Raw genomic sequence first — 16,188 nt, forward strand, 5'->3', positions numbered from 1 at the left:
ATCACAACATGTGTCGCAGTGCAGACGGAGGCCATGCTGCCACCTTCGCTCTGTGGTTTACACTTAAGTCAAGGTGTGTCTTATTCGTTTCATTCTCTAGCATTCTCAGCGTAAATCTGCACATCTCAAACGAAAACAGCCTCCACTAACAGTTTGCTTTTGAACTGGAGTGAAGGTTTCTGAGCGTGAAATTAGCTTGAGGCTCGAGGTATGCAAGGTCAACCATAACTTAGGTAAAACAACGCAAAACACTTGCCTCTTTAGCAGACAGTGAAAGGATTACAAGAGCAAATTAAACATTTCGACAAGTGATACAGGGGACTGGGAAGATAAGTATTATAAACTGTGACACACAATGTTTGGAGCACAATACTTACATTCAAAGACGAAAAAACATCAGGTCCTGATTAATCAGATTGCATTGTTGTACTTTTCTGCAAAACTTCCACTTGTAATGTCCTACAAAAGAGTGACAAAACCCATCCCTGTCAGACAGGATAGAAAATCCGAAGGGATGAACGTTTGCTTATTTTCTGAAGACTCACAAAGCCAAGAATGGTTTTTGGTGTTTGTTTCCTTTCACTCCCAGGAGCCGCAGTGGTTGGGGCGGTGGGTTGGGAAAAGTAAAACGTGCCCGTCAGCAGCGTGTGGGGTTATTTCAGCTTCCTCTCATCTGACAACGCTGTGACTTGACTCCGATGTTCTCAGAGATATTTATTGACGCGAGACAATGAGAAGATTCTCATTCCCGCAGATCGGGAATTCAAACGTTTGCCGGCTTCAGGACAATGAGAAAGATTAATTGGGGTGTGTGAAGAAGCTGTGAGCTGCATTTCAAACAATTAGGTGGGCTCAGATGCGTCATCCATTGCGCCCCGGCCTTTTGCGTATCTTCGCGCCACATGCTGCAGAGTTCTGACGTTAACACGGACATGCGCAGCAATGGGAACAGTCACAAGATCAACAACCAAAGATAATCAGCGTCACTGATTCCCTTCCACAGTCCCAACTTTGTGAAGCAGTATCTTTGACTGGCAAAGGAACACCCTTGTCCTCAGTGCCTGCTTCATTTCGATCACGATTTCCAGCCCCTCACTGTTCTAGTCTCATTTCCAAACACTTGGCTCATAGCCTCAAAAGAAGCTCTGCGTGTATCTGCTTGTTCCACTCGAACAGGCAGTGGGTTACAGTTTCCCACCACTCCCAATGTGAGTGAAATATTTTTCCCCCTCCACTGATTTGAATCTTAAAGAAGAAGCCGGGGAGCAAGCTCCCTTTCTTTTCGACGACATTTCACATTTTGTAGTCGGCAGGGTTCACACCTGCGTGGGGAAAGCGCAATGGATTTCAAGTCCATCGCATTAACCACTCCGCCCACGAATACAGAACCACACTGACAGCTTCACTTCCCAGGTCTGTCTGCTGTGGAGCAGAGAAAGAGTGAATTATCGCAGAGTCTGTTTGAATCCAATCATTTCACAGTGATTCGAAAGGGTTAAATATCTGCACACGGCGAGTCTAGGTGTTTCATCGCAAAAGATGAAATGAACTTTCAGTAAAAACAAAAGCACGAGACTGCAGGAGGAACTGAGAAGGTCAGGCTACATCGGTGGAATGAGAATCAGAGACAGCGTTTCAGAATTCCGTTTTCTCCGACAGGTACTGTCGAGTTTCTCTTTTTGTCTCGGCTTCTCAGCATCCGCATTCCCTCACGTCAGGCATTAATTCAATCCAGAAACCCCTTTGGGGAAAGGATTTCTGTTTGGGGAACATTTTCCTGAGCCCATGAACAATTGACGGTTTCAGAGCCAGGGTAGCGCAGCGCCCCTGTGTGGGCTCGAATCACCAACCTTTCGGTTAACAGGCGAACGCGCTAACCAATTGCGCCACAGTGGCAAGCGGGTGCGCGGTGCTGCACCATCGCTTAGGGGAGGCTGTTAGTGAGTTCATAATTCAGCCGGCCCCGCCGAGAATTACAATTGTCGTCTAACAGTTTTGCTTTTTCTTAATAAAGCCTGGGACATTCATTGTGGAGACACCGGGGACAGTCTGCAGACACATCCATGTCACGAGGAACTAACTTTTTACTCCGGGGCCGTCGCCCTTCCAGCCTTTCAGTGTTTTGCCTGTTCCCGAGTTCTCTAATTGGCTCGGAGGAGAGAAGGGGTTTGAATTCCTGATGTGCACGAACGACAATTCTTTCAATGTCTCAGATCAGTTTATACCCCGAGAACATCAGAGTCAACCTCCGGCCTCTACAACAAGGGACGTTGTCTGGATTGTCTCTGGACAATCGATAGGATGAATGTAGATTGGTAAATGTATTTAGAGACAGTTCTGCTCATGCCCTGTGAGCGAAACCTGGATCTGAAGGAATAAAAGGGACATTAACAACATCGATCTGAAATTGGATACGTGACAAGAAACAGAGCATTATTAACAGTTGGCTTTTGAACTGGAGAAGGTTTCTCGTGAAATTAGCTTGAGGCTCGAGGTATGCAAGGTCAACATAACTTAGGTAAAAACACGCAAACACTTCCCTCATTAGCAGACAGTGAAAGGATTACAAAACGCAAATTAAACATTTTCGACAAGTGATACAGGGGACTGGGAAGGTAAGTATTATAAACTGTGAACACCAATGTGCTGGAGCACAATACTTACATTCAAAGACCGAAAACATCCAGGTCCTGATTAATCAGATTGCATTGTGGTGCTTTTCTGCAAAACCTCCACTTGTAATGTCCTACAAAAGAGTGACAAAGCTCAGGATGGAAAATCTGAAGGATGAACGTTGGCTTATTTTCTGAAGATTCACAAAGCTAAGACTGGGTTTTGGTGATTGTTTCCTTTCCACTCCCAGGAGCCACAGTGGGGGAGAAAAACACCATCTGATTCACTCCTGGCCCTTTTTAGTGAAGGAAACTGCCGTTGCAGGAAAGGGTCCACTCAGTCATCCCAGCTGCATGCTTTACCTGGCTGGACCAGGGATCCAGTAACAAACGGACAACTCAGCTGACCAACAAAGAAAGTGGGGTGGGGGGACTGGGTGCACTTTGAGCTGGAGGTGTTTTCTTTTAAAAGCACTTATTGTATGCCTCTTTTCCTGGTGAAATCTGAAGCTGTAACAAAATAAGGTCGTAGTAAAGGTTACCTGAACATACCGCCAGGTTCAAACTCTGCGAGGTCCAACAGTTTTTGTTTTAAAGCTGTTCATTTCTTTCAGCCTCCAGCACTAATGTCATGTCTCAGAAGGATCAGTGAATGAGTAGCTAATCTTGTTAGAAATTGTATATTTTTCAGGACTACAGGTTCATTGTTTCATTGGCATTGCAAAGTTTACTGGCAACAGTTGGAGGTGTGGGCTGTATTCACTGGAAATAAAGTTTTAAAATCTCACAAACACCAGGGTATAGTCCAACAGGTTTATTTGGAGGCACTGGGTTTCGAAGTGCTGCTCCTTCATCAGGTAGCTGTGGAGTAGGATCACAAGGCACAGAATATAGTGCAAAAAGATTATAGTGTCATGCAACATAAGTGATGAATTGAAGAAACCTAGATTTCTGTTAAATCATTCATCTTTTAAAATGGATTGCAGATTTCGGCTAATTAATCTGTACATTCCAGAACTTCTTTTAAGTCACGTTTTCCAGGAAACTTAATGCTTTATAAAAGGAGATAGCACCTCACGTCATACAACGCATGAAAGCTGTGAGGTTAGAGTCTGTCTGTATCCCAATCTTGAGTCAGAATGGTTCTACTTCCAAATATATAATCCTGCAAATGCAAATTCACTCCAAATGCGTGAGTACGTGCATGAGAGAGAGAGTGTGTGTGTAAGTGCGTGTGCATGCTGGGTAAAGTGTGTGTGTGATGGGGTATAATCATGTGCGAAGATGTATGCATTGGTGTGAGTGTAGGGACGTATTATTGTGTGTCTGAGAGAGAGCATGTCTACCGGAAAGGCTCTGCACGAGCGTGTGAGTGTGTACGTGTGTGTGTGTGTGTGTGTGTGTGTGTGTGTGAGAGAGAGCATAACAGTGAAGTGGGGTTACCTGTCATGTGACATGAACCCAAGGTCGCGGTTGAGGCCATCCTCCTGGTTTGCCAAACGGGCTATTAGCCTTTGCTGGGCCACTAAAAGTGATTAAGCAGTTACACAACACACATGGGAGAGGGCAGGGTGGGACTTGTCTTTCGATTTGCAGAAGGTGGGACGTTCTGGGCGCTGGAAACTAGGGAAAACACACACTGGAGGACCTTCGGCACAGAGAGATGGAGCTGGAAGCCAGGCTGGAGACACGTTGGGGGAATCACTGTGGATACAGGCCGTTTGGCCCACCAAGTCCATACTGGCCCTCGGAAGAACATACAACCCCCCAGACCCACCCGATAACCCCCACAGCTTATCCCTGAATTTCGAACTCCCAATCCATTCTAGCCTGCACATGTTTGGAACATGGGAGGAAAACCAAGGCCCAGAGGAAACCCACGGAGACAGGGAGTGGGGGAGGGGTAGGAAAGGGCAAAGTCCACACTGTCACCATGAGGGTGGGTTCAAACCCAGGTCCCTGGTGCTGCAAGGAATCCCCTCTCCAGCACTCGGCAACCGATTGGCTTCTGCCCAATCCTGGTGACACTCCAGTCAGTTTGAGGAAATCAATTTGCTTCCATAGAGTTCCCACGGGGCAGGGGTCGTTGTTACCCGCCAGATTCAACAATCCAATGAAAGGCTCGTCTACAGCGAGAACACTAGTCCACATTTCGCGAAAGAATTAAAGTTCTCTCTGCAATTAGAGCCCTTGAGCACTCCCACGCAGGCTGCGTGTATTCATGGGGATTCTCAATGCATGTTGATATTCGAAATTCCCCAATCCTGGGAAAAAAGATTGAGTGCATTCACCCTCTCCATGCCTCTCAGGATCTCTTCACCTCTATAAGCCCGCCCCAACCCCCCGAGGCTCTTATGCTCGAAATAAAAACGTCTTAGCTTGTCCAACCTCTCCCTGTTACTCAGACCTTGAGTCCTGGTTTCTTGTAAATGTCTTCTGCACTCTTTTCAAGTTTAATAACATCTTTGTTTCGCAAGGTGATCAAAACGAATCACAATACTCAAGTGTGGCCTCAACAATATCCTGATTAACTGCAACATAACTTGTCAACTTCTATACCCAATGCCCTGACTGGTGAAGGCCAGTGAGGCTTAAGCCTTCTTCACTGCCCTGTCTACCTATTTTGTTGGACATATCGGACCTGCTCCAAACTGGATAAACTAACTGATGTGACAGGAAACCGCTTCCTTTCTTGAGGCAAGTCTCCCAGAGAGAACTTGCTGGCTGACTGTCTGAACTACTGAACCTCGTGCCCTACTGCCCTCAGGAGGGGGGTCCACATATTTGCGTAAAGTGGTGCTCGAAATTTTTATCATCTTTGGGATGAATCTCCATTCATTCAGTGCTATGGAGTCATGTAGGCCAGAAACATACCCTTCAGACCAACCAGTCCATGATCCCCAACTAAACTAATGCCACCTGTCTGCTCTTGGCCTATAACCAGTTTGTTAATAGTTGTGTTTATTTTTTAACTGTAACGATTGGATAAAAAATTGCTGATAATTGATTTTAAAGTGTTGGGGATTTATTTTTATCACTAGAACAGGTTACACCACTTTTCAGGCTAATTTTACCTAATGTAGGGCAACATGTTCCTCTGGGTGTTTCTGTTTGAGATCTTGAATGCTGCTGTGATGTCCTGCTGAATGCAATGGAGTCAATATTAATCCTAGCCTCACTGTGGCTGTGGGTGAATTGCCTTAATTTGGCTCCTGACTCAGAAACTGCGCAGAGAATCAACTGCTGAAACAATGATTTACACTTTATTGTATGTAGCAACCAAAGATAACCCCCCCACCCCCCTCAAGTCACCAAGTTCAACCTCACTCCCAACTTGGGGATCACCCAATTGATGGCAGAATTTAACTGACTTTCCACCGACAATATCTGTCTCTGGAAGTGTTCAGGGATTCACTGCAGTGTTGTTTTTCCAAGTACTGCTGCTGCATCTTTCTGGGTTTAAATTCTGGAGGAGATTCCACACTTTGAAATCTGTGGTGTGATGTTTCTTTAGATTCTAACACCACCTCCCCACATTGCTAGAGACCTCCAGTGTGTAGCATACCTTCTTAGCCTTGAGGTTTAGCTGTCTGTTTGAAACAGCCTGTCCTGCAATTAACCTCTTGGTGTCAAAGCCATCCTTCCACAGACAGACTAACTTGTCCTTTTGTCACGAGTTTATTAAAAACTTATCTCATCTGTCCCAGGAAACAGCTTGTTGTTATACATCCTTCTTCTCAGGGATAGTTAACTAGCAGAAATTAGGCCATTCAGCCCATTGAATCTGCTCCATCATTCAATCCTGGCTGATAACTTTCTCATCCCCATTCTCCCCGTAACCCTTGATACTTAAGAATGATTATATGGTGGAGCAGACTCAATGGGCTGAATTGCCTAATTTCTGCTTCTGAGGGCTTATGATTTTGCAGTTTCTCAGTGGCCCTTTTGTTTCTTGGTCCAGAAAGAGTTATTGCTGACTCAGGTAGTTTGGAAAGTTCTGGAGTTTACAGGACCACACCATATTCCTCTCTGCATTGTCCAGGAATAACTATTCCTTCTGAGATATTGGAAATTCCAGAGCTACCTTGGTATCCCTGAATAAAATCGGTTTGTCAGAAAATCTCTGCTGCTACTCTGGAACAGAAGGATTATGGGGAGAAAATTCAGAAATCAGATGTGCAAAGAGACGATGGAGTTCTATTCCAGGATTCTCTCAAGGTAAACTTGAAGGTTGAATCACTAGTTGGGGAGGCAAATGCAATGATGGCATTTATTTTGATCAGACTTGAATATAAAGGCAAGGATGTACTTCTGAGGCTCTGTAAGGCTCCGGTCAAGCCGCATTTGGAGTATTGAACGCAATTTTGGGCCCCATATCTCAGGAAGGATGTACTGGCCCCTTTATTATTAACTATTCAATTCAGCTCATTGAATCAATTCTGCCATTTATTCAGATCACGTTAGCTTATAAACATCAACTCCACTTTCTTGCTATTTCCACATAATCCTCAATTCCCTCACTAGTTAAACAAAAACTGACAGCCTTGGATGTACTTAACGACCCAAGCTCAACAACCCCCTGTAGTATCATGGTCCACAGATTTACTGTCCCCAGTAAAAATTCCTATCTGTCTTCAACATGCAATCTCTCATTTGCAGGTTATTCCCTCTGGTGCTAGACTCACCCACAAAGGTAAACTTTTCCACATCAAGCCTGTCAAGTCTCCTCAGAATCGCTTATGTGAAAATAAGGTTACCTCTAAATCTTCTCACTTCTAATAAGTATAGGCCCAACCAATTCACTTCTCTTCATATGATATTCTTTTCATCCTGGTCAAACTTCTCTGGACTGCCACCAAAGTCAGTATATCTTTCCTTGGGTAAAGGACCCACCCAGTGTTCAGTTTTGGCCTGACTGTTGCCTGATAGAGGTTCACTATAACCTCCCGACTTTTATACTCTATTTAAAGGTCAGCCTCCCATTTGCCTTCCCTATTACTCACTGAACTTGGATGAAGAGATGCATGGGTATGGGCTTCCAAATCCCTCAATTCAACAGCTTTCTCCATTTAACATTCAGCACTGTTCCTCCTGGCAAAGTGCACAACCTCTTTTCCCTAAATTCTATTCCATTTGCCATTTGCTTAACCTGTCTATATACCTCTGCAGATATTTCATGTCTTCTCACCACCTGCCTTCCTATCAACCATCTTTTCTGCAATCTTGGCAATAGTGCATTCAATTCACTTATCCAAGTAAATAATTGTAAATAATACATATTGTAAATAATTTTGGCCCCAGCACTGATCCCTGTGGCAAACTACTGATTACAATTTGCTATCCTGAACATGCCACTTATCCCAATTGTATCATTGGTTAGCCAATCCTCTATCCATGCCTCTTTGCTTATTATTTCATGAGACGTGAATATCATTGGGTCTGCCAAAAACCCTTCCCAAATTGTCCTTGAAAATGTTGTGCTGAGCTGCCACTTAAATTGCTTCACATTATAATTTGGTCTGCAATAATGTTCAGGAGCGAGTTCCAGGTTTTTGATCAAAAACAAAGAAGCAATGCGATATATTTCACAGTTGGAATGCTGTGTTCACACTTACCTGCTCTTGGTGGTTGAGGTGATGGCTTGGAAGTGCTTTTGAAGAGCCACCACTTAATCAAGCCAGAATGTAGGTTGTGGCCAGAGATTCTGCTTTTTGACTTTCATCATCAATCTACATTCTTTCCAGCCAAGATTTTAGTCTGAAACTGCCACACAATTCCTCCTGTTATAGCTTCAATCAGCTATAATAATATGACGATTCTTGGGGTGATTTTTCACACCTGAGTGCAAAATAAATACAGATCATTGTTTCCAGCTTTGGTGGAACAAAACAAAACAGCAAATTAGTGGATAAATACTGTTAGTGCAAACAAAGCTAGCGATCAATAATGACTCACCCTGTTCACTTCAATGGCCAAATTACATTTTGAAAACCAAATACACACAGACAACAGGTCAAAGTGGTTCATAGGAGGAGATTTGGGGCATTGAAGAGGAGTGAAATGATTGCTTTTGGTCACCGCCACCATTGTCCGAAAAACATATTGAAAGGATTCTTAAAAGGGAGGCAAAAAGGTGGCGTGGTATAACACCTCTCCTGCGCCCCTTTATCGGAAAAAAAACCTACCCAGGTTAGCTTGCGCTACACCAGCTTCCGGGTCCGCTCCGCGCTTTTTTCCAATAAAGGCGCGCAGGCGAGTCCCGGAGATGTGACATGACTCTCCACTCTCCCCAATGTTATAGAGATCGCATCGGGAGCAAGGGATACAAAAGAATTACATTGATAGATGTACCGGTGAAAGTCTTCTTTCTGCCGCAGCCCAGGTTCGATTCCCGGGCAGCGAGGCAATTTTTAGCAGAGCTACCAGGAGCTGTTTATGTCTCCCTGGTGGTCTAGTGGTTAGGATTTGGCGCTTTCACCGCCGCGGCCCGGGTTCGATTCAAGTCAAGGAAGCAGTTTTCAGCAGGTCAGCGGGCTCTCTACTCTTCTTAAACGCCCTGCACAGTTGTTTATTGATCTTCGTCATTCCTGGGTGCTGCAGTGTCAAATAGCTCGTTGAAATTGCATCCTGATGCATATTTGCTTGCATGCGTTGCGATGACTGCTTCTGCAGCTGCAAACGAGTGAGCAATCCTCACTCTCTCGGCGGAGCAGGTCAGGGCTGTTTGGCAGTGTCTGTTTGTAGACGCGGTTACGTGTGTTTTACAGTTTAAATTTAATTTTTCTTGTGTCCCTTCATTCCACTTAAAGTTCAAGAGACCTCAAACCGAAATTCCCCAGGTACTTTTGGGACAATTTCTTCCAGGTGTTCGCTAAATATATCTCTGAGAACTTTGTAAAGTTTGAACATTGTGAGTGTTGACTTTTTGTACTTTGGCGCGAAATCACAGTTCGAAGAAAACAGAATGGCGCAACTTAGACAGAGTTTATACTTGCAGGACGGCGATCTGTCTGCGGGTGCATGATGGGAGCATCACCCAAAAGGGAAACCATCTCTCCTATTCACTCAGTGTCGTCTTTAGCAGCTTTTCCGTAGAACGGCGCACTGTTCAGCACCTCGCCTTTTCTTTTCTTTCCCAAAAAACTTTGACATAAATATTTCACATTGGTACACTGGCCCAATGTGCACAATTGAGATGACACACTGGTGGAGGTCTGAGTGGTCTTCTGTTGTTCTCTGTACCCTATGTTGCGGAGGGCAATGCTTATCAAGGTTCACTCTGGTGTCAGAGAAAAGTTGCGAAACAAAATGGTTTAATTTTCTGCCAGTGGAGGGAGCCCGGTTTCTGGGTCCGGGACAAACAGCAGTAGGGAGACAGAATGAGAAGCAGCTGTTCGGGAAACTCTTTGCCGCTTGCAATTCTCAGAGCAATGTCAAATGTATTTCACACTGAGCAAGACTCAGCTGGTTAAAGAGGTGGAGCGGGGGTGCTTGTGTGCTCTCAGTGTGGTTCGTTGGTCTCGGGGTATGATTCTCGCTTTGGGTCTTCTACTCCGTAGACTTGCGCGAAATCCCGGACAAGCCCACGTTTCCTGATTTGTGCCAGAGTGCCCGGTTAACTTTCTCAAAAAGTACCTTCGCTAAAGTGCGGGCTTTTGACTGAAACGTCGATTTTACTACTCCTCGGATGCTGCCTGAACTGCTGTGCTTTTCCAGCACCACTAATCCAGAATCTGGTTTCCAACATCTGCAGTCATTGTTTTTACCGCTTGGAGTACAAATTGGGGAGAAGGCAAGGAAGTGAAATGATGGAATATTGCGTTGACGTCAGTGGTGCCGTGTTTAAGGAATGTCAGCACTGAAGCAAGATTGGAAATTTGGGACAGCTCTCCTCGGAGAAGAGAAGTTTGAAATCTGGCCTGGTTGAAGCTTTCCAAGTCATGCAAAGTTTAGACAGAGAAAGTGATGTAGTCAAAATTCTCCCACGCCTGAAAGGATCGGCAACAATTCGGCAGAGTTTTAAAGTCATGAGGAAAAGAACTAAAAGTGACATTGGGAAGAACGCTTTCGTACAGGGAGTGGTTGCGTTCAGTAAATCCCTAACTGATACTGACAAAGAGACAGATTGAATAGACGCAAACGGGAATTCGGTGGTCATGTTTAAAGTAACACTGTGCAAAATTACATGGAGAAGGAAAGAGAATGATACAAGTAGAGACCCACGTTTACTTACTGTGTCGAACCAGCAGAGCGAAGGTGGGCCGCATGGCCTCCGTCTGTGCTTTGACACATGCTGTGATTCAGAATGGAATCACAATTCGACCAACAGAATGTGGGAAGTTAGGAAAAAGTTTATATTTACACAGCTTCCATACATCTGCGCAACAGCATATGATACGACAGCAGTGGAGATCTTTGACATCAGTCTCGAAGGGACCTGTGGAAAACTCTTGGTATGTAGGAGCAGAGTGGCGTAGTGGTTGTGTGCTGGGCTCATAGCCCCGAGGTCGATGGATTGAAGTCATCCTCCGCTGTAGTGCAATGTCTCCTTGAGCGGCTTCCTTTTGAACTGGGGCTGTGCTATATTCTATATCTTGCCTTTGCACCTACTGCCTGAGTGTCTGAATACCCTGTATCATACCGATACTCTCGAGGAACTCACACGGTTCAAGTAACATGCTTTTTGGAGGTCTGAGTGGTCTTCTCCTGTTCTTCGTCGGTTTCCTATGAACTGATTCGCAAAACCACTTCTTCTCAATGCCAATGAACTGATAAAGTTGAAACGCATGCCTTGTACTTCCATCCATTCCCTGCATTAATCGCCACGCCAGGTCAGACGTGAGTGACAAGACGATCAGTATGTTAGAAACCGTATCACCACTCAGATACAGTTCCTTCCTATGAGGACAGATATTACTGATTGTGAATCACCTCAGAGAGAGGCAAGTGGCAGAGAGTCGCCGTGGACTCGATGGGCTGAATGGCTTCTGTCTGCGCGAGAATGGTGCAACGTGTTTATGCCATCCCACTGCCTGACTCTGTGACAGAGAGGCTGAGGGAGCAAAACTGGTTCATTTTTAACCGTCCCTTCCGTGTTGGACTGCCTGCAGTCCCTCAGCTCAGAGCCGGGGATGACTCTGAGTGAGTGAAGGTTTCACTCGGATTCTCTTCATGGGACACTTGAGTCTCAGATGTTAACTGCTGCGCGATCGCAGCAAAGAAAGCGTTGCCCACTTTGCAATAGACTTTCTGCATTTTGCTGCATGAAGACGAATTCTGAACATCAAGCAGGCTGTACAACAATGTACGCATATGAATTTACTTGAGGAAGAGTGCTTGGTGTCCATTTCTCTCTGTCTCGCCAGCACAGCATCTTTCTATCTCTCCGATAATAGACCTTTGGAGGAAATTCATATTCAAAGTTACTCACTTCCCACGCATTAGTGTAAGTGATTTCTTTCACTCAAGTGATTGAGAGAGACAGCAGAAGAGCGAATGGACTCTTCCCTCACCCCAGAACAACGTGCAAGTAGAAACAAAATGGTTTAATTATCCGCCAGTACAGAGAGTCCAGTTCCTGGGGATGAGACAAACATCAGCGGCCCGGTTACAGAATGACAAGTAGATGTTCTGGAAACGCTTTGCTGCTTGCAATTCTTGGAGCAATGTGGAATGTACTTCACACTGAGCAAGTTTCAACTGGCTCTGAGTCTCCAGTGTGCATTACTCCTTGAGTTTATATTTGCACATCGGTGATATGTCTGCACAACAGCACATGACACTACAGCAGTGAAGATCTTTTGATTTCATTCTCGAACGTGCAAGACACACGCCAACTGAAAAGCTGAATACTTTTCACTGAGTACTCGGGAAAGCTGCCGTGCAATGCAGGAGAATGGCACAGCGGGTGCATGTTAGGATCACAACCCAGAAGGGAAACCATTTTCACTTCTTTACTCAATGTCGTCTTCAGCAGCTTTCCCCTATAACGACACTCTGCTCTCTCCTTTACCTTGTCATCTGCTTCCCAAAACTTCGTGTATCTGAGCTCAATGTGTCACATCGATACACAAGTCAAATTTACACAGTTATTCTGGCACGCTTGTGGAGCTCTGAGTCGTGTTGTCCAGTTTTCTGTCGGTGTGTTCTGATCTCAAGTGTTAAACCTCTTCTCTCAGATGGCAATGAACCGGTGAAGTTGAAATACATGACTTGCTGTTTTTGTCCATTTCCTGCGGTAAAGAAACCGACGCCCGTGTAATAAAAGACTCTCTGTAGGATTGCTGTGTCAAGACAAATTCTGAACACCAAGCAGGCTGCACAAAAATGCACTCATACCAATTTACCTGAGGGAAGGGTTTCCATTTCTCTCGGTCCCGACAACACAGCATCTTTCAGTCTCTCCGTTAACAGGACCTTTGGAACAAGCTCAAAGTTGCCAATTTCCTACGCATTTCTGTAACTGACTTATCCTGCCTCAACAACTAATGAGAGAGAGAGAGCAGAAGAGCGTGTGGGCTCCTTCTTCCACCAGGACAGCTTGCAAGGAGAAATAAAACGGTTCAATTATCCACCAGTGGAGAGAGCCCGGCGCCTGGGATGGGACAAACAGCAACGACCTGGGAGCAGGGAGACAGATTGAGAAGCAGGTGTTCTTGAAACTCTTCCCTGCTTGCAATTCTGGGAGCAATGTACAATGTATTTCGTACTGAGCAAGTCTCAGCTGCTTCAGGAGGTGGCTGCACCCATGGCTGGTGGCTCGTTAGTCTGGCATATGATTCTAGCTTTGGGTCTTCTCGCGAATGCAGACGTGTGAGAGTTCCCGGATTCCAATCCCAGGCGAACCATCATTTCTTAAATTGACCAGAGCAAAAATACCTGATCAATTTTCTCAAAAAGCCGCTTTGTTAAATAAGATCGGACTGCCTGAATTAGGGACGGCGCAAAAGCTGCCATTGCGGTGAAGACGGCGAAGGGAAACACTTGCTCAAAGTGAAAACAAGTAATCCAGATTTTTCGCCCACGCAATCCGAGTCTGAATGAATCTTCCACCTGTATTACGCTCAATTCTGAGGGTGATACTTCAGGAAGCGGGGAAGTGAAGTGATTGCAGACAGCACTGAACAGGTTGAAGTGAATGGTGCCGTCCTGAGGAATGTCAGCAATGAAGGGAGATTGGAAAGTTTGGGGCAGCTCTCTTTGGAGAACAGAGGGCTGAAAGCTGGTCTGATTGAGGTTTTCCACATCATGAGGGTTTTAGACAGAGGAAATAATACAGTGAAAATGCTCCCAGGCCTGAAAAGATCGAGAACGATTTGGCAGAGATTTAAAGTCATCAGGAAAATAAGTGAAAGTGACATTAGGAAGACTGTTTATGCACAGGGAGTGGGGTCAGTAAGTCGCTGTCTGACAGTGACAAAGAGGCAGATTCAATGGGCACAAAAGGGAATTCGGTGGGCATGTTCAATGTAACAATGTGCAGATTTACAGGGAGAAGGCGACAGAATGAGACACGTATTTACATATTGTGTTGAACCAGCAGAGCTAAGGTGGGCTGCATGGCCTCAGTCTGCACTGTCACACATTTCGTGATTCTGAGTGAAATCGGAGTTAGACCAAGAGAACGTGGAAAATTTGACAACGGATATATTCTGCCCAACAGGATACTCCATCACAGCAATGAAGGTGTTTTGTCATCATCCTCGAAGGTACAGGCCACAATGCAGATTCAAAACCGAGTATTCATTTGAATCACTGAGTAATGTGTTTACAGTTATTCAGTTGAGGTGAGCGGAGTTGCGCATTGGGAGCCACTCCAGTTGATAGGTCGAAGCCGTTTTCTCCTGTGTGATAGTCCCACCAGCACTCCAATTTGCTGTGCTTCCAGTCAGTAGATGCAGATTGCTGTCCCATACTGATCCACGGGCCACGATGACCCAGCTGTGGTGACAGGCTTGTGAAGGTCTGAGTGCTCTTCTCATGTTCTTTGTCGGCCTGCTATGATCCGAGTCATCAAACCTCTCTTCTCCGAGAGTAGGAATAAACTGGTGAAGGTGAAACACATCAGTTTCGGTGTGTTCCATGTGCAGGAGGCCCTGCAGTAATTCCCCACGCTGTCTCACACAGCAGCATCCTCTCGGTGAATTACACTTGGCAAAAAAAACCTATTAAACCAAATCAGTGTCGGCCACTGGATTTTACTGACACTGTGTATAAAATTCAGGCTCACCGTTAATGTGGAGAGGGGCCGTCAGACTGTAGTTTCCGCTCCTTCTGTTGAATAAAGATAATTTTAACAGTGTCCAGTGAGAGGAAAGGATTTGTTGTTGGTGGTAAACATTTCTATCTGAACTCGCTGTCACTCTGCTATGACAGGATGAGCTGGGACCTCCTGATAGATTGAAACACACAACTGGTAATCTCTAGATTATGTTGTAAAAATATCGGTATAATGTTATTCACACCGCGCTGTCACCAACTGAACGAAGCGGCTGTGTGTTTAAATCGCTGGATGGACAGCTTGTGTTTTCATTCTCACTTTGGGGGTAGCTGAGCATTTACCCAAACACTGAGCACACCACCTCCCTGACACAGCGTTCACAAATCAAGCTGACAGCAAAGCTTCACGTGTGATCGAAAGTTTCCGCAACGAAGATTTGGCTCAACAGATATCGGGAGTGAACGTAATCCTTCCTTGATTTGAAATGTAAGAAGCAGACTTTCAGTGAGCCGGACGCGATTTGATTACGCAACCGACTGACTTAGAGTCAGACGTGCTACAGTTGCGCCATAAGCTCACGGGTCACTTATCTCCTCTTTTCATGCTTAAGGGAAGTGATCGCACTACAAGGATTTTACGTTATGAGTAACAATGGAGATCAACAGTTCATGTCTGTTCTGTTTCTCCCCCCTCTCTTTCTGCAGAGGGTGGGATCAGACTGTCCCCGGTGTCTCCACAATGAATGTCCCAGGCATTATTAAGGAAAAGTAAAAGTGATAGACGACAATTGTAATTCTAGGCGGAGCAGGCTGAATTATGAATTCACTAATAGCCTCCCCTAAGCGATGCCGCAATTGCCTGTCTCTGTAGCGCAAGTGGCCAGCGCGTTTGTACCTTAACCAAAAGGTTGGTGGTTCGAATCCACTCCACGGGCGCTTAGTACGCTGCTCTTCGCGGCTCTGTGCACTTTATTGGGCTCAGGCGAATGTTATCCAAGCGGCAACCTCGTCCACAAAGGGGTTTCTGTGTTGTGTTATTGTCCAACGTAAGGGACTGCGGATGCTGAGAACCCGAGACAAAAAAAGAGAAACTCGGCAGGTTTGACAGCACCTGTCGGAGAAAACGGAATTCTGAAATGCTGAGTCTGATTCTCTTTCCATAGATGTTGCCTGACCTTCTCCGTTCCTCCTGAAATTTCTAGATTTGTTTTTAACTGAAAGTTCATTTCATCTTTTGCGATGAAACACCTAGACTCGCAGTGTGCAGATATTTAATCCTTTCGAATCACTGAAGTGAATGGATTCAAACAAACTCTGCGATGATTCACACTTTCTCAGCTCCGCAGGCAGACAGATC

At 45.3% G+C, this 16,188-nt stretch overlaps 1 protein-coding gene across 1 annotated transcript in view; it reads left to right on the forward strand.

The window, feature by feature from the left end:
• Positions 1 to 16,188, forward strand: part of LOC132808533 (gastrula zinc finger protein XlCGF7.1-like) — a 218,418-nt gene that overhangs the window by 63,085 nt on the left and 139,145 nt on the right. The window lies entirely within an intron of this gene.

The sequence above is a fragment of the Hemiscyllium ocellatum genome (genome assembly GCF_020745735.1).
Source record: "Hemiscyllium ocellatum isolate sHemOce1 chromosome 27 unlocalized genomic scaffold, sHemOce1.pat.X.cur. SUPER_27_unloc_7, whole genome shotgun sequence".
NCBI lineage: Eukaryota > Metazoa > Chordata > Chondrichthyes > Orectolobiformes > Hemiscylliidae > Hemiscyllium > Hemiscyllium ocellatum.